Source organism: Eriocheir sinensis, unplaced genomic scaffold (assembly GCF_024679095.1).
Source record: "Eriocheir sinensis breed Jianghai 21 unplaced genomic scaffold, ASM2467909v1 Scaffold484, whole genome shotgun sequence".
NCBI classification, from domain to species: Eukaryota; Metazoa; Arthropoda; class Malacostraca; order Decapoda; family Varunidae; genus Eriocheir; species Eriocheir sinensis.
Genome location: NW_026111814.1, coordinates 17,308 through 42,587, shown reverse-complemented (window position 1 = coordinate 42,587; position 25,280 = coordinate 17,308). Strand labels below are relative to the sequence as shown.

Here is a 25,280-nt window from a genome sequence, read left to right as displayed (position 1 = left end):
TAAAAAACGAAAGAAAAGCATCACCCCAATAATATCTCCCCAAGGAAAATTAATGAAGTTATTGGTGAGAATGGAAAGATGTTCAAAGACGGGGAAGCTGTGAAAGAGACATGGAGAGAATATTTCAAAAACTTAATGAATTTTGATGATGGACGTCCAGCAGCTGTTACAGCAACAGTTTTGAGCGGAGGTAGAGGAGGAGTATATAAAGAAAGAAGTATAACATATGAAGAAGTAAATCAGGCATTAAAAAGATAAAAAAAATGGAAAAGCAGCAGGAACTGATGGAATCAATCAGATATTTTCCTTCAGGATGGTAGTAGAAAAAATAATAGCAAAAGGAAAGAAACTATACCGTGCCTTCATGGACTTTGAAAAAGCTTATGACAGATTTGATTGGATTGCATTGTGGGATGTTTTAAAGATTTATGGTGTGGGAGGAAAACTGCTTAGTGCAATAAAGTCTTTCTATGAGGATGCATCTGCATGTGTCAAAATTGGTGGAGAAACAAGTGAACATTTTGAGATAAAGGTGGGATTAAGGCAGGGGCATGTCATGTCACCATGGTTGTTCAATATTTATATGGATGGTGTCATGAGAGAAATAAAGAGCAAAGTTGGAGTAAAAATGTATGCTGAGGGAAGGCAGTGGGTGCTGAATTCAATCCTGTTTACTGATGACACGGTGCTCATTGGAGAAAATGAAAGTGACTTACAAAATTTAGTCAGTGATTTTCATAGCGTCTGTAAAAGGAGAAAGCTGAAAGTAAATGTCAACAAACGTAAAGTGATGGTTTGTGAGGGGAGTAGAATTGAGGTTGTAGATTTTGTATGCCCATATAGAGTGGGAACTGAATGTGAAAAAGAATGCAAAATAATTCTGAATGGTGAAGAAATGGAGGAGGTCAATGAGTTTAAGTACCTTGGATCAGTTATCAGTTGAAAATAAAATAATAGTACCAACCCTCACATATGCAAGTGAAACATGGGCCTTGAATGAAATCAGAGGTCTAGAGTGCAGGCAGTGGAAATGAGTTATTTGAGGAGTGCTTGTGGTGTGACTAGAATGGATGGAATAAGTATGAGCGTTTTGGAATGTGTCACGGGGGTGAAGGGAATAAGTGACTTTAAAGTGGTTTGGCCACATGGAGCGAATGGAGGAGAGTAAGATGACCAGAAGGGTGTATGTGAGATTGAGGGAGGGAATGTTAGAGGACGACCTCCAGTGAAATGGAGAGATAGGGTGCAGGAGTACGTTAGGGAGAAGGATGAGAGATCCTTGAGAAACTTTGAGCAGGCAAGGAGGGAGTGTCCGGATAGAGAAAGATGGAAACTTCTGCCGTGGCCATCCCTTGGTGGGAGCTCCAAAGAGCAGGCGTCGATGAGATGATGATGATGAATGAATTGAGAGAAACCACAGCAGAAATGTTGAAGTGTGGAGATGAAGTTACTATATGAATGGTCAAGATATGTGAAGTGGCCTGGGAAGGGGGGGTGGGAGGTCCCAGCAGACTTGATAAAAGCCATCATGGTCCCAGTTTACAAGGGGAAGGGCAGGAGAGGGGAGGTGGGAGTTGTAGGGGTAAAAGTCTGCTGAGTGTAGGCTACCCGGAAAGGTATATGGAAAAGTCCTAATTGAGACTGCGCAAAGACTTACAGAAGAGAAAATCAGTGAAGAACAAGGAGACTTTAGGAAGGGAAGAGGATGTGTGGATCAGATATTTTCCTTCAGGATGGTGTTTTATTAGAAAAAATATTAGCAAAAGGAAAAAATACTATGCTGCCTTCATGGATCTAGTTATTCTAAAGAAAGTTTATGACAGAGTCGATTGGCTGGCATTGTGGGACGTCTTAAAGATATATGGTGTGGGAGGAAAACTGCTTTATGCAATAAAGTCTTTCTATGAGGATGCATCTGCATGTGTCAAAATTAGCGGAGAAACAAGTGAACATTTTGAGATGAAAGTGGGCTAAGGCAGGGGTGTGTCATGTCATCGTGGTTGTTCAATATTTATATGGATGGTGTTATGAGAAATGAAGGGCAAAGTTGGGGAAATTGAAGTAAAAATGTATGCTGAGGGAGGGAAGGAAGTGGGTGATGAATTCAATCTTCTTTGCTGATGACACGGTGCTCATTGCAGAAAATGAAAGTGACTTACAAAATTTGGTCAGTGTTTTTGATAGTGTATGTAAAAGGAGAAAGTTGAAAGTAAATGTCAACAAAAGTAAAGTGATGGTTTGTGAGCGGAGTAGAAGGGAGGTTGTAGAGTTTGTATGCCCATATAGAGTGGGCATTGAATGTGAAAAAGAATGCCAAATAATTTTGAATGGTGAAGAAATGGAGGAGGGTAATGAGTTTCAGTACCTTGGATCAGTTATGTGTAAGCATGGTGGTACAGAAGGAGAGAAAAGAGAAAAGGCATTGCAAGGATTGATTGATTGGAGGAGAAGCTGCGGATCCATCTCTGGCATGCCATCTCATTGTTGGGGGCTGAATTTCATCATGGCATGGACTGGACCTCTGCTGGACAGCTGGAGAAAGCTGCCATGGCACAAACCTGACTGATGGAGACAACTGATTTCTTCTTCCACATCATGTTTGGCCCTGAAATATGAGTACAAGTTCAAATAAACAATATATATATATATATATATATATATATATATATATATATATATATATATATATATATATATATATATATATATATATATATATATATATGTATATATTAATTGTGGTGTTTTTCTTGATTAGTGTAATATAGGACAAGAGGTTAAACGGGTATCTGCAGGGATCATGTTTCTTAAAGGCCCATCCGAGCGAGAAAAATGAGAAAAAATCATCACTCACGCAAACCATTTCATAATATATATCAACACATTTGTGATCAGTTTATGCATCATCTATTTTTGGGGGTTTATATCATGGCAAAAATGTGGCCCATTGCTGGTACACGGTAAAGCCACAAATTTGGCCTGTTGCTGCTACCAGGTTAAGTTGGACTATGAATGGACAGATGTTGTTTTAAGAGCATCTGAAATAAACTTATGGGACTGATATATGATAATTAAATCTGTGATATTTATTAAGATGTGTCCAGTGATTTAATTGGCAAAGAATTGCAAAACACAAGCTAAGAAAATAAAAGTACTGAACTGATTGACGTATCGACACAGGAAGTGGCCGTCGGAGAAATAAGAATGGATTAGTAATTAATATACCCGAAGCAAGACCTAAAAGACATTGCATCGACATAAGTATGTGATAAAATAACAGGCATTATCTACACGAGTTATTTACTGCACAGTGCACACTGTATGGGCTGGCAACATTGTCTTATTTTCTAGCAATTGAAGTTGCTTATATTGTGCATTATATTCTTGCATGGGAATGATTGCTTGATGCTGGATGACAAAAACTAAATGATTAAACAATAATATTATGTGGCGAATACCAGCTTGAGGTCACTCTAGGTCTAGGAGGACTTGCTCGTTGTTGTCAATGTCATCACGATCACTGCAAATAGATACATTACAATTAGAAATGCTTTGGTACCTGCCCTATATCTATATCTATACTTGTCCAGAAGTCAAAACTCTTGACTCATGGACCAATTTGCAATTTTTTTTGTTCAAAAAGATTTTAGCATTGTTGATTGACTTTAATAGCTATTTGGGAGTAAGACTAAGAATAATCATAAAATTCACTTTTAGATTTTCATAAGAAAGGAAGCTGCAAATAACAAAAGCCATAATATACTGTGAACTAATTAATTTCAAATTTGAAAAAAAAGACATGACCAAAACAAATTAAACAATACTACAATGCTAGCTAGCATGGGTATTAGTATCATTTTGCAACACCCAGGGATTCCTGGGAGGTATTTTACAGAAAGGATAGCTACCGTTCGTTAAGTAGGATCAATGAGGTTAGGTGACGTTTATAATTTTTTGTTAAGTTAAAATAAGGCAACATTCTGAATGATAGTTAGTTTGGTAAAAAATTTACATCCAAAATCAAAATGTTTGTTTAAAAAATAGTCAGTAACACAAATCGGAAATTTATCTGAGTTAGGAGAGGTGAACTTATATTAAGTTAGGTATGTCAGAGCAAGGTTTCTAAACAAGTTGATTTAGGATTAAAGGAAAAATGTCATAAGTGATGCAAGCTTGAGTACTAGAGCAAGTTCGGTTTAAGAGCTACCGGTACGTCAAATTGATTTGGTTTGGTTACTAAAAATAAGCAAAGGAAGGTAATTTTGTTAGGACACTTCTGACATTTAAGTTAGGTTAAAAATATCAACTTTTCTAAATAATTGTTGATTTGGTTAAAACTGGCTATCTTAAATAACAGATTAAGTTGAAATAACTATATGTCAATGATAAATTTACCCAGGTTAGGTTTGGTTTATCGCCGCTGGGAGGTTAGTCAAGTAAAAATTAAATAACAGACACTAGTGACCCAAATAGGTATTGTTTAGGGTTTGGTAAGATTGGTGGGAAACGTTTGTTGAAGTCAGTCACAAGATTAACAGGTGTGTTAGGTTTAAAGAGTTGAATATTGTAAAGGATAAGTCTGGCGAGGTAAAATATTGGCTCACCTGTGTTCGTTCCTTGAGCAGGAGTCTGTGGCTGCCGGTGTTGATCACAGGTAAGATACACGTGCACCAGTGATGACTGGACCTTCACAGACTACCTAAGGTGAGTGATAACAGACACTGGATGCCCTCCAGGCGATGGCTGGGGGCTGTATAACGCCAGCCACACACTGCGGCCCGCGGGGCTTCCAGCAAGGTTACTCCCAGGGCTCCTTGTGTGACAGCCTGTGGATGGTGGCAGGCGGTCACCAGCCATCGCTTGGAGGGTCTCCAGTGTCTGTTATCACTCAATCTCTGTCAGTCTGTGAAGGTTGCACCTGCATTTTACCTGTCGGCGAACACCACTTCAGTCGTGATGGCCATGTAGGTGTTTCCAAGGTCCGCCTCGCCGAACCACTCATCTCAGCACGGTCAGCACAGTCCACAGATATTTCAGGATGAGTTTCAAATCATTACACGCCTCCAATTCGTCTAGACGAGGCAGATATATTAGGAGGTGATGCCTTTCATCCCGCTGTAATCCACCATGTTGCAATACTTATGCATTTTTAACGGTGCTATGGGAGCCCCTTCCCCGCCTTAAATTTTCCGCCCGCTAAGTGCTCCAGCTTCAGCGCTAAGCGGCCCGGCGCCATTTTAAGTAGAAAACTTAACGATTCTTTGCCGTTAAGTGCACTTAGCGATGCTAAGAACGTTTGTGTATACCGCCCCAGGGGCCGTATACACAACTATTCTAAGAATAATACTAAGCCTTGCACTTAACAACTTTTAGCTAAGCATAGGCCCTTAAGTATTACTTAGAATTCCCCTTAGCGGACTCTAAGCTAAGTATTTTTTGAGCAAAATACCGATATGAAGTACATCGCCTAGCAAAACGATCACTTGCAAAAGCATTGTATATAGCTACCACAGTGCATATTATGCAAAGATGAAATAGCTATAATGCATTCAACATGTTATCTATCTGTACACAGAAGCTTGTTTGGAAACAATAGACACAACAGTGGAGTAAAGGATCGACATAAACGAGCCTTCTTCTTCTTCCTCTTGTGGTCTTCATTGCCTATGATCGTTATATAGGTGCATCTTTTCATGTTTCCGGTGTACCTCCACTATTCTTTTATGTGTTTTGGTAAAATATGTATATTTCTGCCTCGACGTCGTCTCCTCAGCCACCGGTGACAACAAAGGCGTAGCGCGAAGCGTATCACACGGACTTACCAAATAATATTAGTAAACAAGTCAAAAACAAACTAAATCTAACCAGACCTGACCAAACCTAACTAAACCTAGCCTCTGACCAACCTAACCTGACCCCTCTACCGCCAAAATGCAATGTGCTAAGATGCGTTAATTCACACTCCTCAATAGTTTGAAGTTTCTTCAATATTCAAGCTGTTTGTCACTGTACTGTATTCAGAGACCAACATACAACACATAATGCATTAGCTTCACGTGAGATGGCTACCATAATTTCAGACTCGTGTGTTCAGTGACTTTCTTGTTTATTTATTTTAATATATATCAACTTTGTCAGGTTACTCTGGTATATCTTTACCTCAGTGGGTCAAGGCACACAATCACTAGTACTATTATAAAATGTTCTAATGTTTCCCGAGCTTCTACACCTATCTGATGTACTATAGATAGGTATAGGTACTTCTCCATTCACAGAGGCCACTTTTCTCAACTATCTTTGACAGGTCTCCCATTCACATTGTTTCACTCTGCTCCAGTGTCATCATATGCTTTCCCTCTCTGTATATTTCCTTTCTCCAAAGGGGATTGTCTTGAATTTCCAGTGTTATATTAATTTGGCCCACCGGTGTTCACTCATTTCCTCTCTTTGAAACTCAGCTTCCCCTTTGTTAACCTTTCTCAGAAGCTTCACCCCATTTCCCCTGAGAGCATGTGAACACTATCATGCCAACTGATCTTGAATGACTTCTAATCTCCCGACATCTTAAGTGTTAGTTTTGCTGACCCATACAAGATAGCTGTGGGGTTACTACTTTCCCCATCCAAAGGCAACTTCCATATTCATACTGGCAAATTTCCCTTCTCTACCACTATTGTTAACACCCGTCATTTTCCTTACCTTGGCTTCATTCAGTTTTCTTTGTGCTTTCTCCTATGGCCTCCTTGCTTATCTCAAATGCTAAATAACCATGTGTTTCTATTACCTCTAAGATATTGTTTCCCAGCACCCGCTGTTCTACTGCTGGTGTGAATTTCCATTATTATGTTTAAAGATAAGTTTATATTCCATACCAGTCATTTAGGATCAGGCAAAATCCTTCCACTAATACTACATCATCTGCATAACCTAGGCAAAGCAATACAACTTCTGATGTGTGGGGCTTTATTACTTTTGCCTATATTCACATAGAGGAGGGGGAATTATTATGAGCAGAAAGGATTGATTGATTATGTGGCAGTAGATGGAAGACTGAGAAAGGATATCTGTGACGCGAAGGTAGTAAGCGGGATGTTCGATGGCTCTGACCATCTTGCAAAAGTGGGTGTTTGAAAAGAAAGGTGAAGTAAAAAAGGAAATACTGAAGATAGAAAAGTTACAGGAAAAAAGATATAAAAGATGAGTATAACGTGAAATGGCAGATGCCTTAAGTGAAAAATGGGAAAGTGTGAAAGATAGTACAGATACTGAAAAAGTTTTTAGAACATTTAAAGAAGTAGTGTTAACTACAACAAAAAAGTGGTAGGGATGAAAGTGGTGAGAGATGGAAAAAGAAAAGGAAAGTCATGGTGGACAGAAGAGATAAGGAGGATAGTAAGAGAGAAAAGGGAACTTTTTAAAGAAAACTTAAGAAAGAAATGTGGTTGAGCACGTAAAAAGGGAAAGGAAAAAGAAATATAGAGAATGCAAAATGAAATTAAAAGAAGCAATAAAAGAAAGTAAGAAGAGAGTTGGTGAAGACTTTGGAAAAGATTAAGTGAAAAATATAAAGGGAACAAGAAACCATATTGGAAAGAAGTAAAAAACGAAAGAAAAGCATCACCCCAATATCTCCCCAAGGAAAATTAATGAAGTTATGGGTGAGAATGGAAAGATGTTCAAAGACGGGGAAGCTGTGAAAGAGACATGGAGGGAATATTTCAAAAACTTAATGAATTTTGATGATGGATGTCCAGCAGCTGTAACAGCAACAGTTTTGAGCGGAGGTAGAGGAGGAGTATATAAAGAAAGAAGTATAACATATGAAGAAGTAAATCAGGCATTAAAAAGATTAAAAAATGGAAAAGCAGCAGGAACTGATGGAATCAATCAAATATTTTCCTTCAGGATGGTAGGAGAAATAATAATAGCAAAAGGAAAGAAACTATACGCTGCCTTCATGGACTTTGAAAAAGTTTACGACAGATTCGATTGGATTGCATTGTGGGATGTTTTAAAGATTTATGGTGTGGGAGGAAAACTGCTTAGTGCAATAAAGTCTTTCTATGAGGATGCATCTGCATGTGTCAAAATTGGTGGAGAAACAAGTGAACATTTTGAGATAAAGGTGGGATTAAGGCAGGGCGTGTCATGTCACCATGGTTGTTCAATATTTATATGGATGGTGTCATGAGAGAAATAAAGGGCAAAGTTGGAGTAAAAATGTATGCTGAGGGAAGGCAGTGGGTGCTGAATTCAATCCTGTTTACTGATGACACAGTGCTCATTGCAGAAAATGAAAGTGACTTACAAAACTTGGTCAGTGATTTTCATAGCGTCTGTAAAAGGAGAAAGCTGAAAGTAAATGTCAACAAAAGTAAAGTGATGGTTTGTGAGGGGAGTAGAAGTGAAGTTGTAGATTTTGTATGCCCATATAGAGTGGGAACTGAATGTGAAAAAGAATGCAAAATAATTCTGAATGGTGAAGAAATGGAGGAGGTCAATGAGTTTAAGTACCTTGGATCAGTTATCAGTTGAAAATACAATAATAGTACCAACCCTCACATATGCAAGTGAAACATGGGACTTGAATGAAAGTCAGAGGTCTAGAGTGCAGGCAGTGGAAATGAGTTATTTGAGGAGTGCTTGTGGTGTGAGTAGAATGGATGGAATAAGTAATGAAAGTGTGTATGAGCGTTTTGGAATGTGTCGCGGGGGTGAAGGGAATAAGTGACTTTAAAGTGGTTTGGCCACATGGAGCGAATGGAGGAGAGTAAGATGACCAGAAGAGTGTATGTGAGATTGAGGGAGGGAATGTTAGAGGACAACCTCCAGTGAAATGGAGAGATAGGGTGCAGGAGTACGTTAGGGAGAAGGATGAGAGATCCTTGAGAAACTTTGAGCAGGCAAGGAGGGAGTGTCCGGATAGAGAAAGATGGAAACTTCTGCCGTGGCCATCCCCTGGTGGGAGCTCCTAAGAGCAGGCGTCGATGAGATGATGATGATGAATGAATTGAGAGGAATCACAGCAGAAATGTTGAAGTGTGGAGATGAAGTTACTATATGAATGGTCAAGATATGCGAAGTGGCCTGGGAAGGGGGGGGGGGAGGTCCCAGCAGACTTGACAAAAGCCATCATGGTTCCAGTTTACAAGGGGAAGGGCAGGAGAGGGGAGGTGGGAGTTGTAGGGGTATAAGTCTACTGAGTGTAGGCTACCTGGAAAGGTATATGGAAAAGTCCTAATTGAGACTGCGCAAAGACTTACAGAAGAGAAAATCAGTGAAGAACAAGGAGACTTCAGGAAGGGAAGAGGATGTGTGGATCAGATATTTTCCTTCAGTATGGTGTTTTATTAGAAAAAATATTAGCAAAAGGAAAAAATACTATGCTGCCTTCATGGATCTAGTTATTCTAAAGAAAGTTTATGACAGAGTCGATTGGCTGGCATTGTGGGACGTCTTAAAGATATATGGTGTGGGAGGAAAACTGCTTTATGCAATAAAGTCTTTCTATGAGGATGCATCTGCATGTGTCAAAATTAGCGGAGAAACAAGTGAACATTTTGAGATGAAAGTGGGCTAAGGCAGGGGTGTGTCATGTCATCGTGGTTGTTCAATATTTATATGGATGGTGTTATGAGAAATGAAGGGCAAAGTTGGGGAAATTGAAGTAAAAATGTATGCTGAGGGAGGGATGAATTCAATCTTATTTGCTGATGACACGGTGCTCATTGCAGAAAATGAAAGTGACTTACAAAATTTGGTCAGTGTTTTTGATAGTGTATGTAAAAGGAGAAAGTTGAAAGTAAATGTCAACAAAAGTAAAGTGATGGTTTGTGAGCGGAGTAGAAGGGAGGTTGTAGAGTTTGTATGCCCATATAGAGTGGGCATTGAATGTGAAAAAGAATGCCAAATAATTTTGAATGGTGAAGAAATGGAGGAGGGTAATGAGTTTCAGTACCTTGGATCAGTTATGTGTAAGCATGGTGGTACAGAAGGAGAGAAAAGAGAAAAGGCATTGCAAGGATTGATTGATTGGAGGAGAAGCTGCGGATCCATCTCTGGCATGCCATCTCATTGTTGGGGGCTGAATTTCTCCATGGCATGGAATGGACCTCTGCCGGACAGCTGGAGAAAGCTGCCATAGCACAAACCCGACTGATGGAGACAACTGATTTCTTCTTCCACATCATGTTTGGCCCTGAAATATGAGTACTAAAAGAGGTTAACCTGGTAGCTGCAGGGATCATGTTTCTTAAAGGCCCCTCTGAGCGAGAAAAATGAGAAAAAATCATCACTCACGCAAACCATTTCATAATATATATCAACACATTTGTGATCAGTTTATGCATCATCTATTTTTGGGGGTTTATATCATGGCAAAAATGTGGCCCATCGCTGGTACACGGTAAAGCCACAAATTTGGCCTGTTGCTGCTACCAGGTTAAGTTGGACTATGAATGGACAAATGTTGTTTTAAGAGCATCTGAAATAAACTTATGGGACTGATATATGATAATTAAATCTGTGATATTTATTAAGATGTGTCCAGTGATTTAATTGGCAAAGAATTGCAAAACACAAGCTAAGAAAATAAAAGTACTGAACTGATTGACGTATCAACACAGGAAATGGCCGTCGGAGAAATAAGAATGGATTAGTAATTAATATACCCGAAGCAAGAACTAAAAGACATTGCATCGACATAAGTATGTGATAAAATAACAGGCATTATCTAGATGAGTTATTTACTGCACAGTGCACACTATATGGGCTGGCAACATTGTCTTATTTTCTAGCAATTGAAGTTGCTTATATTGTGCATTATATTCTTGCATGGGAATGATTGCTTGATGCTGGATGATAAAAACTAAATGATTAAACAATAATGTTATGTGGCGAATACCAGCTTGAGGTCACTCTAGGTCTAGGAGGACTTGCTCGTTGTTGTCAATGTCATCACGGTCACTGCAAATAGATACATTACAAGTAGAAATGCTTTGGTACCTGCCCTATATCTATATCTATACTTGTCCAGAAGTCAAAACTCTTGACTCATGGACCAATTTGCAATTTTTTTTTCAAAAAGATTTTAGCATTGTTGATTGACTTTAATAGCTATTTGGGAGTAAGACTAAGAATAATCATAAAATTCACTTTTAGATCTTCATAAGAAAGGAAGCTGCAAATAACAAAAGCCATAATATACTGTGAACTAATTAATTTCAAATTTGAAAAAAAAAGACATGACCAAAACAAATTAAACAATACTACAATGCTAGCTAGCATGGGTATTAGTATCATTTTGCAACACCCAGGGATTCCTGGGAGGTATTTTACAGAAAGGATAGCTACCGTTCGTTAAGTAGGATCAATGAGGTTAGGTGACGTTTATAATTTTTTGTTAAGTTAAAATAAGGCAACATTCTGAATGATAGTTAGTTTGGTAAAAAATTTACATCCAAAATCAAAATGTTTGTTTAAAAAATAGTCAGTAACACAAATCGGAAATTTATCTGAGTTAGGAGAGGTGAACTTATATTAAGTTAGGTATGTCAGAGCAAGGTTTCTAAACAAGTTGATTTAGGATTAAAGGAAAAAAGTCATAAGTGATGCAAGCTTGAGTACTAGAGCAAGTTCGGTTTAAGAGCTACTGGTACGTCAAATTGATTTGGTTTGGTTACTAAAAATAAGCAAAGGAAGGTAATTTTGTTAGGACACTTCTGACATTTGAGTTAGGTTAAAAATATCAACTTTTCTAAATAATTGTTGATTTGGTTAAAACTGGCTATCTTAAATAACAGATTAAGTTGAAATAACTATATGTCAGTGATAAATTTACCCAGGTTAGGTTTGGTTTATCGCCGCTGGGAGGTTAGTCAAGTAAAAATTAAATAACAGACACTAGTGACCCAAATAGGTATTGTTTTGGGTTTGGTAAGATTGGTGGGAAACGTTTGTTGAAGTCAGTCACAAGATTAACAGGTGTGTTAGGTTTAAAGAGTTGAATATTGTAAAGGATAAGTCTGGCGAGGTAAAATATTGGCTCACCTGTGTTCGTTCCTTGGGCAGGAGTCTGTGGCTGCCGGTGTTGATCACAGGTAAGATACACGTGCACCAGTGATGACTGGACCTTCACAGACTACCTAAGGTGAGTGATAACAGACACTGGATGCCCTCCAGGCAATGGCTGGGGGCTGTATAACGCCAGCCACACACTGCGGCCCGCGGGGCTTCCAGCAAGGTTACTCCCAGGGCTCCTTGTGTGACAGCCTGTGGATGGTGGCAGGCGGTCACCAGCCATCGCTTGGAGGGTCTCCAGTGTCTGTTATCACTCAATCTCTATCAGCCTGTGAAGGTTGCACCTGCATTTTACCTGTCGGCGAACACCACTTCAGTCGTGATGGCCATGTAGGTGTTTCCAAGGTCCACCTCGCCGAATCACTCATCTCAGCACGGTCAGCACAGTCCACAGATATTTCAGGATGAGTTTCAAATCATTACACGCCTCCAATTCGTCTAGACGAGGCAGATATATTAGGTGATGCCTTCCCTCTCGCTGTAATCCACCATGTTGCAATACTTATGCATTTTTAACGGTGCTATGGGAGCCCCTTCCCCGCCTTAAATTTTCCGCCCGCTAAGTGCTCCAGCTTCAGCGCTAAGCGGCCCGGCGCCATTTTAAGTAGAAAACTTAACGATTCTTTGCCGTTAAGTGCACTTACCGATGCTAAGAACGTTTGTGTATACCGCCCAGCTGGTTCGCCGAGGCCTACGTGGCGGGTCGGTGAGGAGGGTGAATCATGGCGGTCCGTCCCCGTGAACCACCATTCGGGTGCGGGTTCGCTCGTGTCTGCGTAACAGTATAAATATATATAAAAATAGGGATCCGGCTGGATTTATATCAGGGGTGCCAACCCAAGCTGTAGTTCGTATTTCTCGCTCTCTTCCCTTATCTACTTATGACATATTAACCTCTACGGGTATTGTTTCGGCTGAGGAGAAACTGGATCCGGTAAATAACCATGGCCATGTACAAGGGATTATTCCCAATTTTCCCAATTGGCTTTTAACTGGCTTCTGCGGTGTTGGTATGCCGGCAGGTACGTTACATTATGAATATAAATATAATTTTCTTCCTCCTTTGATGACCCTTAATTCACGTTTAAGATAAATATTTCAGTTTTTTTATTATTCCATGTGTGTGTGTGTGTTTGTGTGTGTGTGTGTTTGTGTTTGTGTGTGTGTGTGTGTTTGTGTTTGTGTGTGTGTGTGTGTGTAGGGAGGGCAAGGTAAGGTTTGGGGCGTATATAATTGTTCTGCGCGTTGCCTCGGTGCTCACCTCCGTCACGTTGGTCCCTGAGCCAGTGGTTGGTGAGAATCCAGTACCCACAAAAGGTGACGACACAAATCAACAACAAATAAATAATAGGAGCAAAACAGTTTCATCCTCACACTACTCAGAAAAGGAATATGAGCAGGTGTGGCCCGATAAGCGTCCCGTTGAAAAAACACAAACATTGGCAGCAGCGACTCTGCAGGAACGACGAGTGTTGGGGACGCCAGCACCGCCGCGCGAGTACCCGGGGCAAGACTACTGTCCACTGTGTGCCGCGTGTGGCCTGGCGGGGGGACACGACAGGCAGTGTGTGTGTGTGTGTGTCATCTCCGTGCAGGGTCGGGCGGCAGACTCACCGCCACACACCCACAGCCTCCTGCCAGACACTCACCACCATGACAGCCTGAACAAGGCCTAGCGGGGCATGCCTAAGCCTAGGTGAAGCTGATCCTACGAGGGGAAGGTAATGATGGAGTGTGTGACCGGCATGGCCAAGACGCCCCCCGGCCCTTGGTGTTCCTCCAGTATCACACCCGCCGCCCCGCGGGGCTGCTGGACACCTTACTGAGGTGCCTTGTACTGCTGCTCAGCTTTTTACATAACCATTCCCTGCAGAAACAGTTAAATGGGTGCCTGCTGTTCCTGTTGAGTGGGTGGTGCATGACACACGCCAGGGGTCAAGGGGGAACAAAGGTAATGCCCCCCTAAGAAGGTGGTGTGTCAGATTTAGATATTTCAAACTAACTCACCTGGTTTACTCACCTGGTGGGCTTCCCGACCCCACAGTCCACATGATGACGAGGGGAAGCCAGGACTCTGCTGATGCGCCAGCTCTCAATATTTAATTACATAAACAAAAACAAATACTAATGAAAGAGCTGGATAGTCCATCATATGCAGTCAATTTGTAATGTAATTTATACGATTAGATGTAGAGCTACAGTCCATTTAATGATATTCCAAAAGTTTGTCCCCAAGATGATGAGCTAGTGCTGATTTAAATAGAGGTAGAGACTGGAGGGTGACCAGGGATTCAGGGAGGGAATTCCACAAAGGAATGCCTTTGACACTGAAGGACCTCTTCCTTAGTTCAAGCTGGGTCCTAACATGTGGTATTTAGTGCTGGTGGCCTCTAGTGGGTAGATCAGGAGTTAGAACAAAAAGGTCTGAAGGGGAGATTGCACATTTGTTATGAAAGGTCTGCCAGTAGGGTTGACGGGGACAAAGCCCCACCCAGCAGGTGATGTTAAATTTGAATAGATCTGTTAAGTTTAGTGGTGGGGCGCTGTGCAATAACCTGCACAGTGTTGTTCTTCAGTAAATATCAGTAGTGCAGTGCTCAGTCTTGTATAATATTGCACTCATGCCAGTGCACACGTGCAAAATTACTAGTTACACCTGCACAGCTAAATTACCTTGATCTTGATTTATAATACACAGGGCACCCATTCAGGTGCATAACATACTCACAGATACTCACAGAAGATTCCCTGGAAGAGGCCTTAAGTGGCCTGTGGCTCCAGTTCAGCAGCCTGAACACTGTGTGGGCTGCGCGTGGTGACTATTTGTGCTCTATATGAAAATTTTTGTTCTTGATTTTTCCAAAATTTATCGAGTTTTGCCTCAAAACTCTCTACTGAGTCAGCGTTCACTACCCACTCTGGCAAACTGTTCCAGGTATTAACCACCCGGTTGGGGAATGAAAACTTCCGAACATTCAGCCTAGCTCTTGGTTTAAAGATTTTCTTAGAGTTTCCCCGTGTGGTGCTATCTTCCCTTAAATCAAAAAGTCCCTCTGTACAATCTATATCATATTTCCTGGTTACAATTTTAAAAGTTTCAATTTGGTCTCCCCGGGATCTTCTATATGCCAGTGTGGGCAACTCAAGCTGTCTCAGTCTCTCTCCATATGGCAGGTCTTTCAGGCAAGGCACCAGCTTCGTTGCTCTTCGCTGCACGTTTTCCACAGCCTCAACATCCTTCACCAGGTGTGGACTCCATACCTGGTTGGCATATTCTAAATGGGGTCTTACCAATGCAGTGTAGAGTGTCTTGAATACTGCAGGGTCAAGGTGAATAAAAGTTCTTCTTATCAGCCCCACAATCTTATTCGCCTTGTTAATTTTTTCGGCCAGGTGGTCTGAGAACATGAGCTTGTTATCAATGACCACACCTATGTCCTTTTCTACCCTGGTCTTATTGATTTTACTGTACATATTATAAACTTTGTCCTCAATTTCTGATTGCCCAATCCTCATGTGTTTACTTTTGTCTGGGTGAAAATTCATGAGCCATTTTTCTGTCCATCCTTTGAGCTCATCTAGGTCCTCTTGCAGCTTGTCACAATCTTCCCTTTCCTTTATCTTTCTAAAAATCTTAGTGTCGTCTGCATACAGGAACACTTGGCTGTCATGTTTGATTGAATCTGGCAGGTCATTTATAAACATTACAAATAGCAAAGGACCCAGCACCGAGCCCTGTGGCACTCCACTTGTCACGTCCTTCCATGCTGATGCCTCGCCATTGACCAGGACCCTCTGCTTCCGACCAGTCAAAAAACTATGAATCCATCTGAGCACCTTGCCTTCCACTCTATAGCTGGAGACTTTCTTCATTAATCTCTTATGTGGGACTCTGTCAAAGGCCTTCATGAAATCCAGGTAAACCACATCCACAGCCAGCCCCTCGTCAAGAGCCTCAGTCCATGCGTCAAGCACTTTGATAAGTTGCAGCACCGTCGATCTGCCCGAGATGAAGCCAAATTGCTTATTACTAAAGAGATTGTTCATTTTCATGTGTGCAATAATTTCCTCTCTCAAAAGTGACTCCATCATCTTGCAGAATATACTAGTAAGGCTGACCGGCCTATAGTTGCCTGGATCACATTTATTCCCTTTTAAAATGGCTGTGATGTGAGCTACCCTCCAGTCTTCTGGTACCACACCATCCTGCAATGAACTGCTGTATAGTATCCTCAAAGGCTCCAGCAGTGTCTCCTTCAATTCCTTTATGATCCTAGGATGTATCCCGTCAGGTCCAGGTGACTTGTTTCTTTTAAGGTTTTCTATTACCTTCCTTATTTTATCCTGTGTTATTTCCACATTATCAAATCTTGGGGCCTCTTTGATGTCAGCTACTGGTAAGTTTCCATCAGGTTCATTAATAAAACCCCAGCAAACTGTTCAGATAATATATCTGCCTTTTCTTTATCACTTGTTGCTTTTTCAATTTTCTCCTCATCCTTATATAAGTCTCCAATCCGTGATTTGGTTCTTGTCTTGGACATCACATATTTCCAGAAGATTTTGGGGTTCTCTTTAATATTCTTCGCTATTTCTCTTTCTTTGAGTTTCACAGCATTTCTTGTTTGGTGTCTAACCTGATTGTTTATTCTTCTGTACTCCTTCTCAATATCCACTGCCATAGTTGTGTTGTTTTCCTGTCTTTTTTTCTTTAGCATTTCCCATAACCGTTGTTTTCTTTATTTTTGACCACAGCTTGTCACTCATTGGCAATGACTCGTTTGTTCTTTTCCTCATCTTTTCTATATCACCAATATGTTTCTTAGGTACACACTCTTCCACAACCTCCTGCAATTTGTTAATAAATTTCTTCCATTTGTAATCGACGGTTATTTCCTGTGACAAAAACTCTTCCCAATCTATATTGAGACGATTTTTCATAAGTTGATAGTCTGCCTTCTCGTACATGTACACTTGTCTCTTACTTCTGTCCTCTAGTTCGTGTGTGGCTACAGCAAAAGTAATGCAAGCATGGTCACTTTTTCCAAGCGGTGTATCTAACACAATATCATCTACTATTGAGTCATCATTGCTGAATATCAAATCAAGTGTATTGCCTGTGTTGCCTCCTCTTATCCGTGTTACGTCCTCAACATGTTGGGTGAAAAAACAATCACGTACCTTTTCAACAAACAGTGTGCTAAATTCTGTTGCTCCAGTTTCTGTGGTGTAGTTGTTCCATTTGACTTGAGGAAGATTAAAGTCCCCTATTAATACTTTATATTGCACGCTGCTATCACTTACTTCCTTCATCAGCTGGAGCAACCTATTGTTATTGTCCATGTCACTGTTTGGACTTCTATAGACAGACATAATCAATAATTTTGCACCACAGCATACCATTTCAATGCCACAGTATTCATTATAATTGACCTTCAATTCAACTGTATTATATTTCATGCCCTTCTTGATATATATAATTAAGCCCCTCCCTATTTCATTGTGTAAATTTTGTTCAATGATATCATATCCTTCCAGAGAGTATTCAGCAGTAGTTCTGTCATACCTGTAGTGTTTTGGTTTAACTTCTTGGAGGGCTATTACCTGAGGTGTTCTCTCCATTTTCCCCAGTCTGCATTTTAATTCAGCCGGGTGTGCAGGGGAGGGAAGTGAATCAAGTGTAATTGTTAGTGTTGGTGTGTTGTGGTGACAAGTGAGTGTGTATTTGTTTTCTGAATGAGTATTGTACCGCAGTCTAAAATCTGTTGAGGGAGGCTGTTCCAGTCACACATGGTGTGTGGAAAGTATGAGTGCTTGTATGCGTCAGTGTTAGTGTGATATGTTTGGTATTTATGGGTGTGTGTGTTATGAGTACGTTGACTGTTTGCATTGTGTATGTGTGTGGGTCAATGTCAGTGTGAGTGTTTGTGATCTTGTGTATCAGTGTAAGTCTGTGTGCTTGTCTGCGTATGTGAAGAGGGTCCATGTTTATCTGTTGTTTGATCCGTGTTGTGATGCCAGACGTTCAAGTGTAATTGTTTGTAATGAACCTTGCTGCCTTGGTGTTGATTTGTTCTAGCCTATCAATGTTTCTGTGTGTGTATGGATCCCACTCCGTGGAGCAGTATTCCAGTGTTGGTCTCACAAGTGTGTCATAAGCTACCTAGTGCTTGTGCAAGGTCCTTTCTTGGTTGCAATGCCTACCACTTGTTATTGTATATTATTTTTGATAAATTTTTGATATGCTTTACAAGGGTATAGATATTGGTTATCATGTCAGGCTTTGATGGGTTTGTATTCACCCTAGAAAACATGGAGTGGCAGCACACGGGGTAGTTTTTGATAAATCCCTGTGATCCACTTTGCAATGGTTATAGATATTGGTTATTACCTATCTATTAGGCATTTATCCCCACAATAATGTGTCCTCAAGGCTCTGTTTTGTCACAGTTGAATTTCTACATTTAAAATTATTGAAAATGACCCCATATCAAAAACCTTGGGCAAATATTGCCTCTGAAATAAATCTTAACCAGTTGATGAAGGTGAACCTTTGTGTTGCAGGATGACGGAAGACATGCCCCAGAGGAAGACGTCAGCCAGGAATCCCCGCGTGGTCAGCCTCTTGCTGGGGGTGCGGCAGCAGCAGCAACCGATGGCAAGTCTGGAGAAGCAGGTGAGGCAGAGGTTGAGGCTGGGCAGCTCTGGTCTTTGTTAGTAGGTCAGGAAAAGACAGAGGCCAAGGGAGTGAGAAGCTCTTTTTCTTTTTTTCCTTTGTCCAGTAAATGAAGCAGCTCAAGGGGAAAAAAGCCCACTATGCATTGCTCCTGTAAAAGTAGATAGAAGTGAGTGGTCTGGAGAGAGTCAGTTACAGGTGGAGAGGTGTCTTGATATTCCCCTCATGAAAGAGTTCAAGTCATGGGCAGGAGGAAGCACAGACAAAGGAAGCTTGTTTGTTCCAGAGTGTACCAGCAAAAGGGATAAAGGAATGCAGACGGTGGTTTACTCCTGCATAAGGGATTTGTATAGCATTGGAATGAGACAGAGTAGAAAGTTATGTGCAGCTTAGTGTGAATTTTTTCCCCTTCATTACTAGGCGGCGTTAGATGTCCAGGTTTGAGGGACAGGAAAAGCAAGATCCCTACAATGCAGTACAGTTTATGTGGCATACCATATTGAAATTGCTACATTTGACACATTTTGTCAGTAAGATACAATCTGATTGACCGATTAGGACCCCAACACACACACACACACACACACACACACACACACAGCAAATGAAAGAGGATAAGGAAGACGTGGAGAAAGAGGTAGTCAAGGCCTTAAAGAAAAATGAAGAATTAGTGAGAGAAGTAGCGGACAAAAAAAGAAGTGTTATTATTTTTGGGATGAAAGAAAAGAATATAACATATAAACCAAAAAGGGATAAAGAGGAACTGAAATCGGTCAAAGACCTGCTCAAGAACCTAAATGATGCAGAAAGGCAGAGTATCGAGGAGGAAGTAGACGAAATTTATAGAATGGGTCCATTTATTGAAGGGAAAACTAGACCAGTTAAGTTAAAGCTAAAATCACAAATGGCAGCCGAAGACATACTATATAGAACAACTAAACTAAAAGAAACGGAAGGATGTAAGGATATATATATATATATAAAGAAAAATAGAAATGAAGAAGAAAGGATGAAATGGAATGAATTACTGGCAGAGACAAAAGCAAAAAATAACGCAAGATCTGAGGAAGAAAAAGAAGCATTTTTTTGGAGAATTTCAGGGGATCGAATCAAGAAATGGTTCATAAGGGAGAAGAGAAAGGGGAGCGAAAACTAGATAAGAAAGATACAGAGAGGGGAATAAGAATAATGTACACAAATGTAGATGGGTTGATCTCTAGTAAAATAGAGCTGCAAGATTACCTAAAAGAGAGGGATCCCATGATAGTTTGCCTAACTGAATCTAAACTAAAGGAAAACATCCAAATTGAGTTAGATGGAAGATACAGTGTGTGGAGGAAGGATAGAATGGGCAAAGGCAGAGGAGGAGTGGTGATAATGATAAAGAAAGAGTTATTAGTAAAAACAATTGAATATGGAGTGGGAAAAGCAGAGATAATGAGTGTAAGCTTGGAAATCAGGAATAGAGAATGGATGATGATTGCAGTAGCATATGTACCACCAACAACTACATCATGGAGTAAAGAAGATTATGAAAACATGATTGATGACACCATTCAGAGTTTGAGGAGATTGCTTAAGGCAAACAAAGGAGTAATACTTGTTGGAGATTTCAATTGCAAAGAGGTTGACTGGGAGAGGTTCGAGAGCAATGGTAGTGATGTGGCATGGGGGAATAGATTCTTGAATTTAATGATGGAAAATTTGATTTGGGGAGGCGGTGGCTGAGTCGTCAAAGTAACGGCCTCGTGTTCAGGAGGACGCGAGTTCAATCCCCGCCCGGTGCCACCAAGCTGGGATTTTTCAGCCGCCGCCGAGTGGCTTAAAACTACCCACATGCTGTCCAGAAGACCACCTATCAACCCGGACTCTAGATTCTAGGATCAAAGATGAGCTCTGGGAGGGCAGCATGAGCCAATGCAAGATGGCGCCACTATAAACACTCGCCTGCGCCAGAACGGGCTGGGCCGACCATCAGGACCTACCGGAGAGAAGCCTTGGACCGACCATCAGGATCCACCGGGAAGAAGCCTACCGGCGCAATAGGCTGCAATGTTAAAAAAAAAAAAAAAAAAAAAGGGTGAAGGAAAGCACTAGATATAGAAGAGACGATGAACCGGCAAGACTGGATTTGGTGTTGACAAGAGAGATTCATGTGAAGGATGAATTGAGGTATGATTGCCCCTTGGGAAAAAGTGATCACGTGCTCATAGAGATGGAAATGGAGGAGGAAGGAAGGGAACGAGACGAGACTTATAGAAGCAATAGATTAAACTATAGGAAAGCAGGGGTGGAAAACCTCAAGAAGTTTTTTGGTGAAATGGATTGGAAAGAGTTAATGAGTACAAGCGAAGTTCAAGGATAATATGATATTTTCTTGAGGGCGTACAACACAGGTGTCATGAAGTTCGTACCAAAATACAGACCGAGGGAGAGGGCTAAAAAGGACTGGTTTAATGCAAGATGTGCAAAGGCAAAAGAAAAGAGAGACAAAGCGTGGTCAAGATTAAAAAGAAACAGAAATCAAAGAAACAAAGAAGACTTTAAGGCAACGAGAAATGAATACGTGAAAGTGAGAAAGGAAGAAGAGAAACGATACGAAAAGGATATTGTGGAAAAGTGTAAAGAACAACCTAAATTATTTTATAGATTTATAAATGGAAAAATTAAATCAAGAGAAACAATTGAAAGACTGACTGAAGAGAATGTAGAGATTGAGGATCCCAAAGGCATGGCGGAATTATTTAACAAAAAATTCCAGCAAGTGTTTACCAAAGAATCATTATTTAATGAACCACAAGAAAACAACTTAGATGTATATATGGAAGAGGTCAAAATAGATAAAGAGGAGATAAAAAAACTATTGGGGGAATTGGAAGAAGGGAAGGCCGTGGGACCGGATGGAGTTTCAGGTTTTATACTTAAAGAATGCAGAAATGAGCTAGTTGGCCCGATATATGACATCATTAGGTGCTCAATTAAAATGGGCACAGTGCCTAGGGAGTGGAAGAGGGCAGAAGTGGTACCTATATACAAAAGTGGAAAAAAGGAAGAACCCCTAAATTACAGACCGGTGTCTCTGACCAGTGTAGTATGCAAAATATGTGAGAAATGAATAAAAGTACAATGGATGAGATTTCTAGAAGAACATAATCTAATCACAAACAATCAATATGGGTTTGGGAAAGGCCGCTCATGTGCGACAAACTTGCTGAGCTTTTACTCAAGAGTGACGGACAAATTACAGGAAAGGGACGGATGGGTGGATTGCATTTACCTAGACTTAATGAAGGCATTTGACAAAGTTCCACATTCAAGACTGCTGTGGAAACTAGAAAATAAAGGAGGAGTGAGAGGGAAAATGAAGTGCTGGATGGAAAGCTACCTAAGAGGAAGAGAGATGAGAACCGTGGTTAAGGACACTAGATCGGAATGGAGAGCGGTGGAAAGTGGAGTGCCCCAGGGGTTGGTTTTAGCACCAGTACTCTTCCTAGTCTATATTAATGATATGCCAGAGGGAATAAACAGCTACATGAGCCTGTTTGCGGATGATGCTAAACTGCAAAGTCAGATAAGAAACAGTGAAGACTGCAAGGAGCTGCAAGAGGACCTAGACAAGATTTGGAAATGGAGTCAGAAATGGGAGATGAAATTCAACGTGAGGAAATGTCATGTTATGGAAATGGGAAAAAGTGTAGAAAGACCAAAATGGACATATAAAATGGGAGATGGTGAAATATTAAAGAAAGTAAATGAAGAGAGAGACCTGGGAGTAATAATGCAAGATTATATGCAACCAGGAAGTCATATAAATCGGATCTTTGGTGATACATATAACATGGTGAGAAATATAGGCATAGCATTCCACTACATGGACAAAGAAATGATGAAAAAATTAATAACTACTATGATCCGACCTAAACTAGAATACGCGGAAACAGTGTGGTCTCCACATATGAAGAAACACATAGTAAAACTAGAAAGAATACAGAGGATGGCAACAAAAATGGTTCCAGAACTGGAGGGACTGACATATGAAGAGAGACTAAAGGAAATGGACTTGCCAACACTAGAACAAAGAAGAGAAAGAGGAGACCTAATACAAATATATAGGCTATTGAGTAAAATGGAAGAAGTGGATAATGAGAAATTGCTACTAAGAGAGGAACCTTCCAGCAGGAGTACTAGAGGACATAGTAAAAAGTTGAGGAAGGGAAGATGTTCAAGAGACATAAAGAAATATAGCTTCCCACAAAGAAATATAGAGGTTTGGAATAGATTAAGTGAAGAAATAGTATCGGCGAAGAGTGTGCAAAGTTTCAAGGAAAAGTTGGATAATTATAGATATGGAGACGGGACCACACGAGCGTAAGCCCAGGCCCTGTAGAACTACAACTAGGTAAATACACACACACACACCTATGCACAAACCTCAGCATATGATCAGAGGAGGCTAGACTGAACCTGGTGTGCCGTTTGAACCCTAAGCACGACTATTTTCTCTTCTAGTATGGTCCTGAGTTAGTTATAGTGTTGTGTCTGCTGGTTATGACTCAGCAGTGGGGGGTGAAAAGGCAAGTCCTGCTCTCTCAGTCTCTCTCTCTCTTGGCCTAAAGCCTTACTAAAGTCTGTTCACTTAAGTCAGACCCAAGCTGACAACATAAACCCAAGCGTGTTTGCAAGCTGAGTGCTGACTGGCTGCTGCTGTGGCTTCCAAGTTTTTTTTTAACCTCTGTTTGTGTTTATCTCACGCAGCACTGTCTGCTAATCTGCACTGTGCTTATGACCACGCTTAGGTTTATGTTGTCAGCTTGGGTCAGAATTAAGTGAGCAGACTATAGTTGTGATATATAGGAATTGAGCTACACTTGTGGGCTCTTGTGTATGTCCGTTAGGGTGGAGGTTGTATGTGTGTGTGTATTTACCTAGTAATATACAGGATGCTTTACACTGGTCCTGTCTCCAAATGTCAGTTTATCAAGTTTAGCTTTAAATTCATGAATATTTTCAGCTTGAGCTCAATTTTCTCTATTTTCCAGGTCATTCTAAGTCACAATGTATCTGTGTGTGTGTGTGTGTCTGTCTCTGCTTGCTTGTCTGGTTTTTGTTTGCATTTACTTAGTCATAGTATAGAGGATTTTAACTTAGCTTGTGTTGACCTGCCTCTATTTCTGCTTTCATACAACTGTACTTACTTTCATAAATTCATGGATGTTCTCAGCTCTGTCTCCTCATCCAGACACTTGCCAGTGTGAATCACTCCAGCAGGGAAGTCAAACCTCATAATAATGATGATACTACTACTACTACTACTACTACTAATAATAATAATAATAATAATAATAAAAGATGGTATATATATTTTATTTTACTCAACTATATCACAAACTTCCCATTATGAACCACTCTTAACAGGGAAGCCAAACACAATAGTAATAATAATAATAATAATAATAATAATAATAATAATAATAATAATACAGTAAATTTATTATACTTTATTTCACTGTCTGGTGTTTCAGGGTGAGATGGAGGTGTGGCCAGGCCTGTACGCACACCTCACCTCCCAGCTGATGGCCCTGGCGCGGGGCAAGGTGGCGCTGGTGCTGGAGGTGACCAGTCTGACCTCACCCAAACATTGTGGCAGGAGCTAAGCACCACACATCCACACACTGGTATGCATTCTACCTCCCTATACCTAAAAATATTGCACAGAAATAAAAAGAATAGCTTAGACAATTATTATTACATAGCAGGATGATAGTAATATTGATAATAATAATAGTAGTAGTAGTAGTAGTAGTAATAATAATAATAATAATAATAATAATAATAATAATAATAATAATAATAATAATAGTAATGGTAATAAGCAATTCCTGTTGTGTGTGCAGGGTGGGTACTGCCTGCCGTCCAGGCCAAGAGTGCCGCCCACACCCTCAGTGCCTTGCTGGGCCACCACTGCCCCCCTGCTGGACCCCCCCTGCAGCCATCACCAAGGTACCTGATAGCTGTCTCTCTATCTATCTATCTCTGTATCTGTCTGTCTATATCTTTCTCTATCAGTCTGTCCATCTTTATGCCTATCTTTCTATCTCTGCTTATATCTGTCTTTATCTACCTATCTATCTCAGTCTGTCTATATCCATCTATCTATCTCTCTGTCTGCCTTATCTCTGATGCATGATTTATTGTTTTTTTTTGTTTTAATATTGTTTTTGTCCCTTCCTTTTTTATTATTATTATCCTTACTTTACTGTTGCTGTGTATTTTATTTTCCCTATCCATGTCTGCTCATTAAGATGAATCTGTTTGGGCCTATAGCATTTTTATTTTTGCTTGATGCCCTTTCTTGGATCTCAATAATAATGTCTTTCCTATAGTTAACCTGCTCTTTTTCTCAACATTAACCTTCCTCTCCCTTCCCTGTCCTCCTCAGCCTTCAGGAGACACTGCTGAGCCTGGTGTACGTCCAGCGGGCACACTGGCACTGCATCCAGTACCAGGGTCCTTATGCCAGCAGGAG

At 40.5% G+C, this 25,280-nt stretch overlaps 1 long non-coding RNA gene across 1 annotated transcript; it reads right to left on the bottom strand.

Annotated features, from left to right (window-relative positions):
• Positions 1-1,416: 1,416 nt before the first annotated feature.
• Positions 1,417-12,360, bottom strand: LOC126992509 (uncharacterized). The gene is made up of 3 exons (XR_007746599.1): positions 12,049-12,360; positions 3,459-3,520; positions 1,417-2,605 (listed from the first exon to the last, which is right to left on the bottom strand). It is a non-coding gene; the product is annotated as an uncharacterized LOC126992509 (long non-coding RNA).
• Positions 12,361-25,280: the final 12,920 nt, after the last annotated feature.